Below are 14,995 nucleotides of genomic sequence, written 5' to 3'. Positions count from 1 at the left end.
GGTCCAATACAGTAGACACTAACCATGTGTTGGTACTGAGCATTCAATGTGCCTTGTTCAAAATGAGATGTGCTGGAAGTGAGAAACATAGTAGATTTCTTTTTTTTTTCCACCCTCCCCCCTCCCCACCTCTCCCCTCCCCTCCCCTCCTCTCTCTCTCTACCTCCTCCACTGTATAACCCTGAGGGTCTCCTTCCATTACCATGCAATTTCCCTTCTCTCTCCCTTTCCCTCCCACCTCTCATCCCTGTTAAATGTTAATCTTCTTCTCCTGCACTTCATCCCTACTCTGTTCTTAGTTACTCTCCTTATATCAAAGAAGACATTTGGCATTTGTTTTTTAGGGATTGGCTAGCTTCACTTAGCATAATCTGCTCTAATGCCATCCATTTCCCTGTAAATTCTATGATTTTGTCATTTTTTAATGCAGAGTAATACTCCATTGTGTATAAATGCCACATTTTTTTTATCCATTCGTCTATTGAAGGGCATCTAGGTTGGTTCCACAGTCTTGCTATTGTGAACTGTGCTGCTATGAACATCGATGTAGCAGTGTCCCTGTAGCATGCTCTTTTTAGGTCTTTAGGGAATAGACCAAGAAGGGGAATAGCTGGGTCAAATGGTGGCTCCATTCCCAGCTTTCCAAGAAATCTCCATACTGCTTTCCAAATTGGCTGCACCAATCTACAGTCCCACCAGCAATGTACAAGTGTACCCTTTTCCCCACATCCTCGCCAGCACTTGTTGTTGTTTGACTTCCTAATGGCTGCCAATCTTACTGGAGTGAGATGGTATCTTAGGGTGGTTTTGATTTGCATTTCTCTGACAGCTAGAGATGTTGAGCATTTTTTCATGTACTTGTTGATTGACTGTATGTCCTCCTCTGAGAAGTGTCTGTTCAGGTCCTTGGCCCATTTGTTGATTGGGTTGTTTGTTCTCTTATTGTCTAATTTTTTGAGTTCTTTGTATACTCTGGATATTAGGGCTCTATCTGAAGTGTGAGGAGTAAAGATTTGTTCCCAGGGTGTAGGCTCCCTATTTACCTCTCTTATTGTTTCTTTTGCTGAGAAAAAACTTTTTAGTTTGAGTAAGTCCCATTTGTTGATTCTAGTTATTAACTTTTGTGCTATGGGTGTCCTATTGAGGAATTTGGAGCCCGACCCCACCGAATGTAGATCGTAGCCAACTTTTTCTTCTATCAGACGGCGTGTCTCTGATTTGATATCAAGCTCCTTGATCCATTTTGAATTAACTTTTGTGCATGGCGAGAGAAAGGGATTCAGTTTCATTTTGTTGCATATGGATTTCCAGTTTTCCCAGCACCATTTGTTGAAGATGCTATCCTTCCTCCATTGCATGCTTTTAGCCCCTTTATCAAATATAAGATAGTTGTAGTTTTGTGGATTGGTTTCTGTGTCCTCTATTCTGTACCATTGGTCCACCCGCCTGTTTTGGTACCAGTACCATGCTGTTTTTGTTACTATTGCTCTGTAGTATAGTTTGAAGTCTGGTATCGCTATACCGCCTGATTCACACTTCCTGCTTAGCATTGTTTTTGCTATTCTGGGTCGTTTATTTTTCCATATGAATTTCATGATTGCTTTCTCTATTTCTACAAGAAATGCCGTTGGGATTTTGATTGGCATTGCATTAAACCTATAGAGAACTTTTGGTAATATCGCCATTTTGATGATGTTAGTTCTGCCTATCCATGAACAGGGTATATTTTTCCATCTTCTAAGATCTTCTTCTATTTCTCTCTTTAGGGTTCTGTAGTTTTCATTGTATAAGTCTTTCACCTCTTTTGTTAGGTTGATTCCCAAGTATTTTATTTTTTTTGAAGATATTGTGAATGGAGTGGTTGTCCTCATTTCCATTTCAGAGGATTTGTCGCTGATATACAGGAATGCCTTTGATTTATGCGTGTTGATTTTATATCCTGCCACTTTGCTGAATTCATTTATTAGCTCTAATAGTTTCTTTGAAGACCCTTTTGGGTCTGCTAGGTATAGAATCATATCATCTGCAAATAGTGATAATTTAAGTTCTTCTTTTCCTATTTTTATGCCTTTAATTTCTTTCGTCTAATTGCTCTGGCCAGTGTTTCGAGAACTATGTTGAACAGAAGTGGAGAGAGAGGGCATCCCTGTCTTGTTCCAGATTTTAGAGGGAATGCCTTCAGTTTTTCTCCATTCAGAATGATGCTAGCCTGAGGCTTAGCATAGATTGCTTTTACAATATTGAGGTATGTTCCTGTTATCCCTAGTTTTTCTAGAGTTTTGAACATAAAGGGATGCTGTACTTTGTCGAATGCTTTTTCCGCATCTATCGAGATGATCATATGGTTCTTATTTTTAAGTCTATTGATGTGGTGAATAACATTTATTGATTTCCGTATATTGAACCAGCCTTGCATCCCAGGGATGAATCCTACTTGATCATGGTGTACAATTTTTTTGATATGTTTTTGTATCCGATTCGCCAGAATTTTATTGAGGATTTTTGCATCTAGGTTCATTAGAGATATTGGTCTGTAGTTTTCTTTCTTTGAAGTGTCTTTGTCTGGTTTAGGTATCAAACATAGTAGATTTCAAAGAGAGAAGAAAAAAGGATGTAAAGTATTTTGTTAATAATCTTATATTGAGAGGATGGGGTTGTAACTCAGTGGTAGAGCACTCGCCAACCGCTCAAGGTGCTGGGTTCAATCCTCAGCACCACATAAAAATAAATAAAATAAAGGTATTGTGTCCAACTACAACTAAAAAATGTTTTAAAAATAATAATTTTATATTGACTAGATATTGAATTATAACATCTCTATATTGGGTTACATAAAATACATTATTAAAATTAATTTCACATTTCTTCTTACTTTTTATTGTGGCTATTAGAAAATTTTAAATTGCATATATGGCTCACATTATTCTGTTGAATAGTGCCATTCTAGAATTATTATTATTTTACCTTTTATGGTTTAAGTCTATGATCCTCTGGAAATGCTTTCTGTGTGTAGTATGAGATAGTAGTAAAAGTTCATTTTTTCCCCATATGGACACTGAACTTATGTTACCATTATTATATACTGAAATGGATTTTTCTTGCAAAATTTTGGTACTAACATGACACTGACTTCATAAAAAAAAAGAAGCATTCATTATTTTTCAGGTTTCTAGAAAAGTTTGCCCTAGATTGTTTCTGTTTCTTCAGTAAATGGAAGAATTCATGAGGAAAGCCAGGGCATTCAGTTTCCTTATAGAAAGATTGTCCTGTCCATTATAGGAAGAATGATACTAAAATCTCCACCAATTAATGTGGACCTATTCCCTCTTTCAATTCTGCCCATTTTTGTTTCACATAGTTTAAGCCTATGCTATTAGGTTCACAGACATTTAGGAACATTTTTTTGTTGTTGTTGTTGTTATCTATTGAATTAACCTTTCATTGTGAAGAGTTCTCCTTCTCTCTAGTAATACTTTTTGATTAAAAGACTACCTTGATAATCGTACAGCCATACTAGTTACCTTTTTTAAATTTGTTTTAATTAGTTATACATTACAGTAGAATGCATTTTGACACATTGTACACAAATGGAGCACAAATATTTTGGATATTTCCAAAACGTAGTCATTATTTCCATAATATATTTTTGATCCTCCTACCTTTAACCTTTATATTGAAAATGTGTCTCTTTTGAATAGCACAGAGTTGTTTAGTATTTCTTTACAACTTTGGTGTGAGGCTGGGGAGTGTAGTACAGTAAGTGTTTAGCATATGTAAAGCACTAGGTTCAATCCTTAGGGCCACAAAATAAATAACCTTTCTTACAGTTCTGTTCTAAACTGTAGTATGTGCTCCATTTACATTTAATGAAACTACTGATATAACTGGATTTATATATCTATCATTTTCCTATCTGTTTTCTGTTTATTCCAAGTTTTCTTTGATACTTTTCCCCTCCTATTTGGCCTTCTTGTGGACTAATCAATTTCCTTCTTCATCCTGTCTTAGCTGTGTAAGAGTTTGCTAGTTATACATTTTAAAACAATATTCTTTAGTCAAAGCAATCTTAATCAAAAAGAAACATCACCAACCCCAATCGTAAGATATAAAATAGGGCTATAATAACCACAATAGCATGTTACTGGAATAAAAACCAACACATAGACTACTGAACAAATAGAGATCCTGGAAATAAATTCCATCGAATCTCAACAAAGGCACCAAAAACACTGAGGAAAGACAGCTTATTCCATAAACAGTGTTGGGAAAAACTGGATGCCTATGTGAAGAAGAATGAAACGAGTTGCAAAAATCAATTCAAAATGGATCAAAGACCTAAACCTAAGATATGAAACTATTAGAAGAAAACACTAGGGAAACACTTCAAGACATTAGTATAGGCAATGTTTTTTTGTTGTTGCTGTTGTTATTGTTGTTTTTTGTTTTTATTTTGGTACCAGGGATTGAACTCGGGGCACTTGACCACTGAGTCACATCCCCAGTTCTATTTTGTATTTTATTTAGAGACAGGATCTCACTGAGTTGCTTAGAGCCCCACTTTTGCTGAGGCTGGCTTTGAACTCACAATCCTCCTGACTCAGCCTCCCAAGCCACTGGGATTATAGGCGAGAGCCATCGTGCCCGGTGCCAATGATTTTTTGGATAAGACTCCAAGAGCATAAGAAAACATAGACAAATGAGATTATATCAAACTAAGAAGTTTCTGCACAACAAAGGAAAACAATCAACAGAGTGAAGAAGCAACCTATGTTACAGAAGATAATATATAAAAACTATTCATCTGACAAGGAGTTAATATCCAGACTATATTAGGAACTCAAAAATTCAACAACAACAAAAAAAACAATTAAAAATTAACAAATGAGGGCTGGGGATATAGCTCAGTTGGTAGAGTGCTTTTCTTGCATGCACAAGGCCCTGGGTTCAACCCCCAATACCCCCCCCACACACACACACACACAAATGACAAATGATCCAAATAGACATTCCTCAAAAGAAGATATACAAGTGGCCAACAATTATATGAAAAAAAATGCTAAACATCACTAGCCAACAGGGAAATACATCAAAACTACAATAAGATAGCATCTTATCCCAAACAGAATGATTATTACAAAACAGGAAAAAAATTTAAATATAAGCTAGCATTGGAAGAAAAGGGAATTCATACACTGCTGGTAGGAATGTAAATTAGTAGTCTTTAAGGGAAACAGCATGGAGAGGGCTGGGAGGTGCAGAGGGACAGAGGAAGGGCTGAGGAGTAATACTGGCCAAATTATATTGTTGCATTGTGTGCATGTATGAGTATGTAACAACATATCCCATCATTATGTACAACTATAATGTACCAGTCAAAAAATGTGGGGATGGGCATGGTAGCGCACACCTGTAATCCCAGCAACATAGGAGACTAAAGCAGAAGGTCCCAAGTTCAAAGACAGCCTCACCAATTTAGTGAGGCTCTAAGCAACTTAGCAAGACCCTGTCTCAAAATTAAAAATAAAAAGTGCTGGGAATATGGCTCAGTGGTTAAGCACCCCTGGGTTCAATCCTTGGTACAAAAAAAAAAAAAATGGGAAAAATATCAACCTCCTCCCCCCCAAAAAAAGCAGTATGGAGATGCCTAAAAATAGAACTACCATAAGATCCACTGGGTATATATCCAAAGAAAATGAAATTAGCTCATGAAAAAGATACCTACACTCCTGCATTAACTGCAGTTCTAGGTACAACAGCCAAGATATGGAATCAATCAAGATGTCCATCAATAGACAAATGGTTAAAGAAAATATGGTATAAATATGCAATGGAATATTATTCAGTCATAAAAAAGAATGAGACCCTGACATCTGTGGCAATATGTATGAAACTGGAGATTATGTTAAATTACATAAACCACAAACAGAAAGACAAAATGCCATATGTTCTCTCTCGCACATGGAAGCTAAAGAAGTTGATCTCAAAGTAGAAGAGAGTAAACAGTGATTACCAAAGGATAGGAAGGACAGGTAGAAAAGGGAATACAGGATGATTGAATAACTGATACAAAGATACAGTTAGATAAGAGAGATAAATTATAATGTTCTATAGCACAGGAGGGTAGCTATAGTTAAAAACAACCTATTATAATTTTTATGAAACTACAAGGGAAGAATTTCAAGGTTCCTAACAAAGAAATGATAAATGTTTAAGGACAGAGAAATGCCAATATTACCCTGATTTGATCAGTATATATTATATACATGTATCAAATTATCACTGTGTATCCCATAAATATGTACAACTAAATGTCAGTTAAAATACTTATCTCTTAAAAAGAAAAGAAAGCATATGTAACAAGAGAAAAAATATGTGAACTATACTATATCAAAATTAAAAATTTTGAGCATCCCAGGACATTATCAAGAGCCAGGTGTGATGGCACACACCTGTGATCCCAGCTATTCCATGCTTCTGAGGCAGGAGGATCACAGTTTGAGGGCAACTAAGTGAGACTGTGTCTCAAAATAAAATTTTAAAAAGGGCTGGGGAGGGGCTGGGGATGTGGCTCAAGTGGTAGCGCGCTCGACTGGCATGCGTGTGGCCCAGGTTCGATCCTCAGCACCACATACAAACAAAGATGTTGTGTCTGCCAATAACTAAAAAATAAATATTAAAAAATTCTCTCTCTCTCTCTCTCTCTCTCTCTCTCTCTCTCTCTCTCAAAAAAAAAAAAAAAAAAGGCTGGGGACTTAGCTCAGTGGTAGAATGCTTGCCTAGTATATGGCAGTTCCTGGGTTTAATCCCCAGCACCTCCAAAAAAAAAAAAAAAGACACTCATAAAAGAGTGAAGAGAACCCACAGAATGGGAGAAAATATTAGCAAAGCATTTATCTGATAATGAAGTAATATCAAGCTTATGTAAACCAGGCATGATGGTGTGCTCCTGTCATCCATGACGTCAGAAGCTGAGGCAGGAGGATCTCAAGTTCAAAGCCAGCCTCAGCAACTTAGCAAGACCCTCAGTGACATAAGGAGATGCTGCCTCAAAAGAAAGAAAAAAGGACTGGGAAAGCAGTTCAGTGGTAAAGTGCCTCTGGCTTTGAGCCCCAGCAAAAAAAGAAATATGTAAACAACCCAACAAAATACAACCCAATTCTTATGTAGGTATTTCCCCAAAGAAGATACACAAAAAGCTATCAAGTACCTATAAGAGTTGCTAGATTACCAGTCATTAGGAAATGAAAATCAAAACCAAGGACAGCCAGGCACAATTGTGTACACCTGTAATCCCAGTGGCCTGGGAGGCTGAGGCAGGAGGATCAAGAGTTCAAAGCCAGCCTCAGCAACAGTGAGGTGTTAAGTAACTCAGTGAAACCCTGTTTCTAAATAAAATACAAAAAAAAAAAGGCTGGGGTTATGGATCAGTGGTTGAGTCCCCCTGAGTTCAATCCCAGTACTCCTCCAATAAAACACCAAGGAGATATCACTTCATACCTATGAGGATGACTATAATTAATTAAAAAATAAACCAATAAAATAAACCAACATACTTGTTGACAAGTATGCGGAGAGATTGGAATCCTTGTGCCCTGTTAGTGGTAATGTTAAACAGAATCACAGTATTACCCAGTTGGTCTACTTCTAACTATACCTAAAAGAATTGAAAGCAAAAAATAATAAGAAGAGAATTGAAGCAAGGAATGAAACAGACACTTATATATTCAAGTATCAAGTATTCTTTTTAATATCTCTCTCTCTCTCTCTTTTTCTTTTTTCAGTATGTGGGATTGAACATAGGCCTTGTGCATGCTAGGCCTGCACTCTATGACTAAGCCACATCCCTAGCCCACGTTTTAATCTTTAACAGTATGATTAATAAAAAACATCTAATTCTTCATGTGCTTTTTATATTATTAATGAAGTTGACAATCTTTTTCTGCCCATACTTTTTTTTTCAGCACTGGCCATTAAACCCAGGATTGTGCATGGCAGACAAACACTCTTTTATCACTGAGTTACCTCCCCAGTCCTGAAATGCAAAACTCTAATGGAAAAATGTTTTTTAAATGTACATATAAAATGAATGCAGGAGTTGCAACTAACCATTACATATCTTGAGGCTAAATGACTATAACTATTTTACTATACCTGTCAACGTAAGTCACACCTTTTGATAGACAGTAAGTCAGAATTAAATCTATATTTGTACTTTAAAAAAAGTAAAATTTGCAGCCTTATAAATATAAAAATATAAACTCAACATATTAGTAAGTCACCAAATAAAATCCCTCATTTAAAGGCAGTATGGCACTGAAACCACTGAAGGGAAGAAAAATCTGCTCAGTTTTTGGAGTTTTCATTGAGGATAACATCCTAGTAACTTACAACTTATCATTTCAGTGTTAACCTACTGAGATAAATTTGACAAATTACGTTTCTGCTACTATTTAGCTCTGTGATTTTATTGTGTAATTCTGGTCAATTTAGTACATTTGCCTACAGGGACTATGGCCTATAAACACAAAATTAAGAGCTGTCATGGCAAATTCATGCTAAATAGAAGTGAGCTAAAACAGTTATCTAAAATACAGGTTATAAAAGACTTATAAAGTGAAAAACAAAACAGCCTACTTTCAGGAATGACATAATTGTCCAAAAAGCTAAATCATTCTCAATGGCAAAGTTGGGGTGAAGCCTGTTCAGCTAGAAAACAAGTGAGAGATCATACTAGGAAATAGCCACTTGGCCCATCATCTCAACATACTGAAAATGAACCTGAAAATATTTTCAATTTGTACATTGTTTGTTTATTCCAAGAATATGCAAGAAAAGAGGAATAAATGATTACACGCTTGCTCTAATGAGTACATTTTTTCTTGCCTTAACCTTATAGTATACACAGTAATTTACAAACATTTTTTGACATAATTTAGTTCCTAAATGAAAAGATGCTCAACTAAATCAGTTAAAAATACAAATGAGGGAGATAAAAAAAAATACAAACTAAATAAGGACATCATGTTTTTTGCTTATCATGTTGGCAAAAATGTGAAAGGTTGATGTGTCTAGCTATATTAATATGGTCAAAGGTATAGAAAAACATTTATCAGCTGGGTGTGGCAGTACACACCCATAATCCCAGTTACTAAAGAGGCTGAGGCAAGAGGATCACAAGTACAAGGCTAGCCTTGGCAACTTAGCATGACTCTATCTCAAAATAAAAAATAAATAAGGCTGTGGGTAGAGCTCAGTAGTAGAATGCTCCTGGGTTCAATCCTCATCACTGAAAAAAAAATACTTACATAGATGTATATAAGTCTATAAGTGAATACATATTTAAAATAGATAAAACTTGCAGATGCTCTAAATATTTATCAAAAAGGAAATAAATTGTGATGCATTCATACTATAGAATACTACACAGCTGCTAAGGACAACGAGCTAAATCTGTTCATGACATGAAAGCACATGTGTAAACAGAAAAGAGTCTAGAATAAAACTATTAACAGTGATTACCTTCTGACAAGTGACTTTCTCTTTTTACTTTATATACTTCTCTATTGCTACAGTTCCATTAAAGTAAGCATGTCTTACTTTAGTATTCAGAAAAAAATTATAAAGTAAAAGGTAAAATTGGCCATTTTCTTTTCTTGAATTGGATGCATTTTTTTTTTAGACATTTGCCAATAGATTTTTTTCCAAATACAAGAAAGAGTAAACAGGTCACATACAGTTCCTGATTTAAAAAAAAAAAAAAAAAAAAACAGGAACCAGGAAAGAGCAAAGTTTAAAAGTGACAAAGAAAGAGGATATTGTAGAAAATAACGGAAGTAAAGAAAAAGAAGAATAAGAGAGGACCAATAGAGAATGTACCAGAAATGTACCATTATTTTACCCAGCACTAAAATAATGAACAAAATGTCATTGTTTAATCTTTAAATTTGTAAGTTTCTAATTTCATTTTAAATTTGTAAGAGAAGAAGGAAAAACTGAGAAATAAATTTGTTCAATTACAGGAGAATTTTAAATAAGCAGCAGCAACAACAAATCTTACCTATACTGAGTTTTAAAAGAAAACTAAGAAAATCCAACTGTGATTTAGAAATAATAATCTCAGAGAAAAAGGAACAAACCAGTTCTCAAACTTTCTGGTTGAGGATCTTCAGAATGATAAAACACACACACACACACACACACACACACATCCTAATCTGATTTTGGGGATGAATTTGAGACAAAAGAATTTATAATATTTCCATAACCAAACTGAGTTGTCTTCTCTAAAACTAGTAATATATAAAATCTATCAAAGTAGGAATAAGACATAGATAAATTATATTAAAACCCTGCATATGAGTAATTACTGAGGTTTATATGTTAAATGAAGATTCTGACATTAGAATATGCTGGAGATAAGAGAATATTTTTTTTTTACTCAAATTCAGCAACAACAAAAATATGAATAAATCTTTCTTGGGCAAAATAACTTCAGAGGTCATACTGCCTTGATAAGTAAGATATTATGATTATTCCAACCTGCCTAAAAATGATAAAACAGATCACCTTTATGACCATTTTTTCTACTAAGAAGACTAAAATAACTGGATCCGTACACTCTGTCATTTCCTTCTGAGTCCTATGGCATGACATTGTTTCCAGAAAACAATTTTTAATTTTTTTTTTTAGTTGTAGATGGACACAGTACTTTTATTTATTTATTTTTATGTGGTGCTGAGGATCGAACCCAGTGCCTCACATGTGCTATGCAAGCACTCTACCACTGAACTACAACCTCAGTTCCAGAAAACAAATTTTGTTCCTACAATATCCTTAATTCTTTTTTTTTTTTTTAAATATTTATTTATTTATTTTTCGGCGGACACAACATCTTTGTTTGTATGTGGTGCTGAGGATCGAACCCGGGCCGCACGCATGCCAGGCGAGCGCGCTACCACTTGAGCCACATCCCTAGCCCCTATCCTTAATTCTTAAGCAAAGAAATACAGTGATTTTATTCATAAATTCTTATAACCTTTAAAGTATTCAATACAAAGATACTTTATACTTAGACTATATAGCATGTAACATCATTTCGCAGAGCCAGTTAACAAAGCTTTTAAGGTGACTGGAAAAAAAGTGAAACAAATTCATTTCTAAATTATATTCTAAAGATACAAATGAGTTGGGTGTGATGGTCCCATCTGTAATCCCAGCGACTCAGGATGCTATGGCAGGAGAATCAAAACTTTGAGGCCAGCCTCAGCAACTTAGTAAGACCCCATTTCAAAATAAGAAAAAAGCTGGGTGTTTAGCTCAATTGTAGAGTACCCCTGGGTTCAATACCATGCACCATACACACACACACACACACACACACGAGATACAAATGAAAACTTCATTATTTCCAGTGCATTTGGGGGAGGATGATGGGGAATGAACTTAGAGGTGCTTTACCACTGAGCTACAACCCATTTTATTTTTTAAGACAGGGTCTCACTAAGTTGCTTAGGGCCTTGCTAAATTGCTGAGGCTGGCCTCAAACTTGTGATACTCCACAGATGGAACCATATTACATGTAAAATTTTGCTCTATGTATTTTTAGCATATCTTATACATCATGTATCAAGACATAAACTTCCACCAAACAAAACAAAACTATGCTGGGAATGTAGCTCAGTGCTAGCGCATTTGCCTAGTATGCCTGAGGTCCTGGGTTCAATGCCCAGCATTGTAAAACAAAACATCTATTCCAAGAGAAGATATAGAGCTACCATTTTATAAAATTATTATGATATTCTCCATTGTGTGGACATGCCATATGTTATTTCATTAGTTCCTTTTGGATTAATAGTTAGGTTGCATTAATTTGGTTTCTACTGAGGATTGTACTCAGGGGCACTTAGCCACTGAGCTATGCCCCCAACTATTTTTATTTATTTATTTTTATTTTGGGAGAGAGTCTTGCTAAATTGTTGAGGTTGGCCTTGAACTTGTGATCCTCCTAACTCAGCCTCATGAGTAGTCGATTTCAGTTTTGTGCTATTGGAAATACCGCTTCCATGAATATTTTACATAAAATTCCTAGAAGTGGGATTGTTAGATCAAAGGGCATGGAATGTACAACCTAAACTTTTTTTTTTTTTTTTTTGGTACCAGGGATCAAACCCAGGGGTGCTTAACCACTGCGCCACATCCCCAGTCCTTTTTTATATTTTATTTAGAGACAGGGTCTCGCTGAGTTGCTAAGTGCCTCACTAATCTTCTGAGGCTGGCTTTGAACTTGAGATCCTCCTGCCTCAGCCTCCAGAGTTGCTAGGATTACAGGTGTGGGCCACTGCCCCAGGCTACTCCCTAAACTTGGATAAACAGTGCCCAATTGCCCTCCAGAAATGTATCAATTAATACTCTTAGTAACAGCTTATAAAAGTAGCTGGGCGCAGTGGCACACGCCTGTAATCCCAGTGGCTTGGGAGGCTGAGGCAGGAGAATGGAGAGTTCAAAGCCATCCTCAGCAATGGTGAGGCACTAAGCAACTCAGTGAAACCCTGTCTCTATATAAAATACAAAATAGTGCTAGGGATGTGGCTCAGTGGTTGACTGCCCCTGGGTTCATTCAATCCTCAGTACCCGCCCCCCCAAAAAATCACTTTTTCTTTCTTTAAGACTTTTTAAGAAGAAATGATGTGAATGCTTCTCAAATTATTCCATGAAATAGAAAGGGATGGAACACCTCCAAATTCATTAAAAGAAGACAGTATCACACTCATTCCAAAACCAGATAAGGACACATGAAGAAAACTACAGATCAATAGCGCTGATAAATTTAGATACAAAAATCCTTAATAAAGTATTAGCAAATCACATTCAACAACATATTAAGAAGATTGTACACCACAACCAAGTTGATTTCATTGCAGGGGTGCAAGAATGGTTAAACATGCAAATCAATAAATGTATTTCATCACATAAATAGAATTAAGGACAAAGATCACTTAGACATCTTGATAGATGCAGAGAAGCTTTCGACAAAATTCAGTACTCATTCATGATAAAAACACTGAAGAAACTAGGGATAGAAGGAACCTACTTTGACATCATAAAAATGAATGGTTTATGAAAACCCAAAGCCAACATCATACTGAATGGGGAAAAACTGAAAGCATTTTCTTTAAAATTTAGAACAAGACAATGATGTCCACTCTCACCACTTGTACCTAATATAATCCCATTCATAATATCCTTAAAAATATTTAGAAATAAATCTAACCAAGGATCATCAAAATACCAATGACATTCTTCACAGAACTAGAAAACAGCAGTCTAAAAATTCATATGAAAGATAAAAGCCCCAGAATAGTCAAAAAAAAATTTAAGCCAAAAAAGCAAAGATGGAGACATCATATCTGACTTGAAATTATATTACAGAATTATAGTAACAAAAACTGCATGATACTGGCATAAAAACAGACACATAGATCACTGGCACAGAACAGAAGACAGACAAACCTACGCATCTACAGACATCTGATCCTTGACAAAGGTCCCAAAAACACATTGGAAAAAAGACAGCCTTTTAACAAATGTTGCTGGGAAAACTAGTTATCCATACATAGAAGAATGAGACTAGATCTTTATCCCTCACCCTGCATAAAAAAAATCAACTCAAAATAGATCAAAGACCTTGTAATTAGACTAGAAACTATGCAACTTCTAGTAGAAAATGTACGGTCAACACTCCAACATAGAGGCGCAGGCAAGGACTTTCTCAATAGAATCCTTAAAGTTCAGGAAATAATGGCAAGAACTAATAAATTGGTGACATCAAATTTAAAAGTTTCTGCACGGCAAAGGAAACAATTAAGAATATGAAAAGAGAACCTACAGAATAAGAGAAAATCTTTGCTAGCAACTCTTGTGACAGAGGATTAATATCCAAAATATTTAAAGGACTCAAAAAACTTAATACCAAAAAAAAAACACCCAATTAATAAATGGGCAAATGAACTAAATAGACATTTCTCAAAAGAAAAACATATACATAAATGACCAACAAATATATGGAAAAAAAGTTCAACATTGTTAGCAATAAGGGAAATACAAATCAAAACTACACTGAGATTTCATCTCACTCCAGCTAGAATAACAAGCATCAAGAATACAAACACTCTCCCCTTTTTTAAATGGAGTGTGCTGGTTGTGTCTATGATTCTGTTGAGATGACTGAAGAACCTGGAAACGCTGTTGCTGCTGCTGATGCAGAACATACTACTATTATTGGTCTTTTTATATAAATATATACATAAATACACACACACATATAGATAATTTGAATTTTTGGAAACTTTAGCTGTGCTGTCAACTTTGGAAAAAGTATCCCAGTTTACCGTGTTGAGTTGGCATTGTACAGAAATTAACAGCCATATTGGTCTAGAAACGTTAAACTTAATTTTTTTTTCCATTTGTACAGGGGTAACACTGTATTGAATATGTAAGGTCTTATCTACGTGGGTTTGATTACAGAAACTAAGTATTCTCTAAATAATGAAAAAAAAAAGAATTCAAACACTGGGCTGGCATTGTGGCTCAACGGTAGAGAGCTCGCCTAGCACATACAAGGTGCTGGGTTCGATTGTCAGCACCACATAAAAATAAATAAATAAAATAAAGGTATTGTGTCCAACTACAACTGAAAAAAATTAATAAACAAAAGAATACAAATACATGGGACTGGAGTTGTAGCTCAGTGGTACAGCACTTGCCTCGCATGTATAAGGTCCTGGGTTCAATCCTGAGTACCACATAAATAAATAAATAGAAAGGTAGGTAGGTAGGTGGATAGATAAATAAATAAATAAATGTATTGTGTCCATCTACAACTAAAAATATTTTTTTTTAAAAAAGAATACAAACACAACTGTGATCCCAGTAATTTTGGAGGCTGAGGCAGGAGAATCACCAGTTCGTGGCCAACTTATGGAGGACCTAAGCAACT

The 14,995-nt window shown here is 35.5% G+C and overlaps 1 protein-coding gene across 4 annotated transcripts in view; it reads right to left on the bottom strand.

Moving 5' to 3' along the window:
* Atp7a (ATPase copper transporting alpha) overlaps nt 1–14,995 on the bottom strand; it is a 148,070-nt gene that overhangs the window by 99,652 nt on the left and 33,423 nt on the right. The gene's annotated exons all lie outside the window — the stretch shown is intronic.

Source organism: Marmota monax, unplaced genomic scaffold, assembly GCF_021218885.2.
Source record: "Marmota monax isolate L192 unplaced genomic scaffold, Marmota_monax_Labrador192_F-V1.1 WCK01_AAM20220418_F8-fsc00192, whole genome shotgun sequence".
NCBI classification, from domain to species: Eukaryota; Metazoa; Chordata; class Mammalia; order Rodentia; family Sciuridae; genus Marmota; species Marmota monax.
This window is presented reverse-complemented; position numbering and strand designations above follow the sequence as displayed.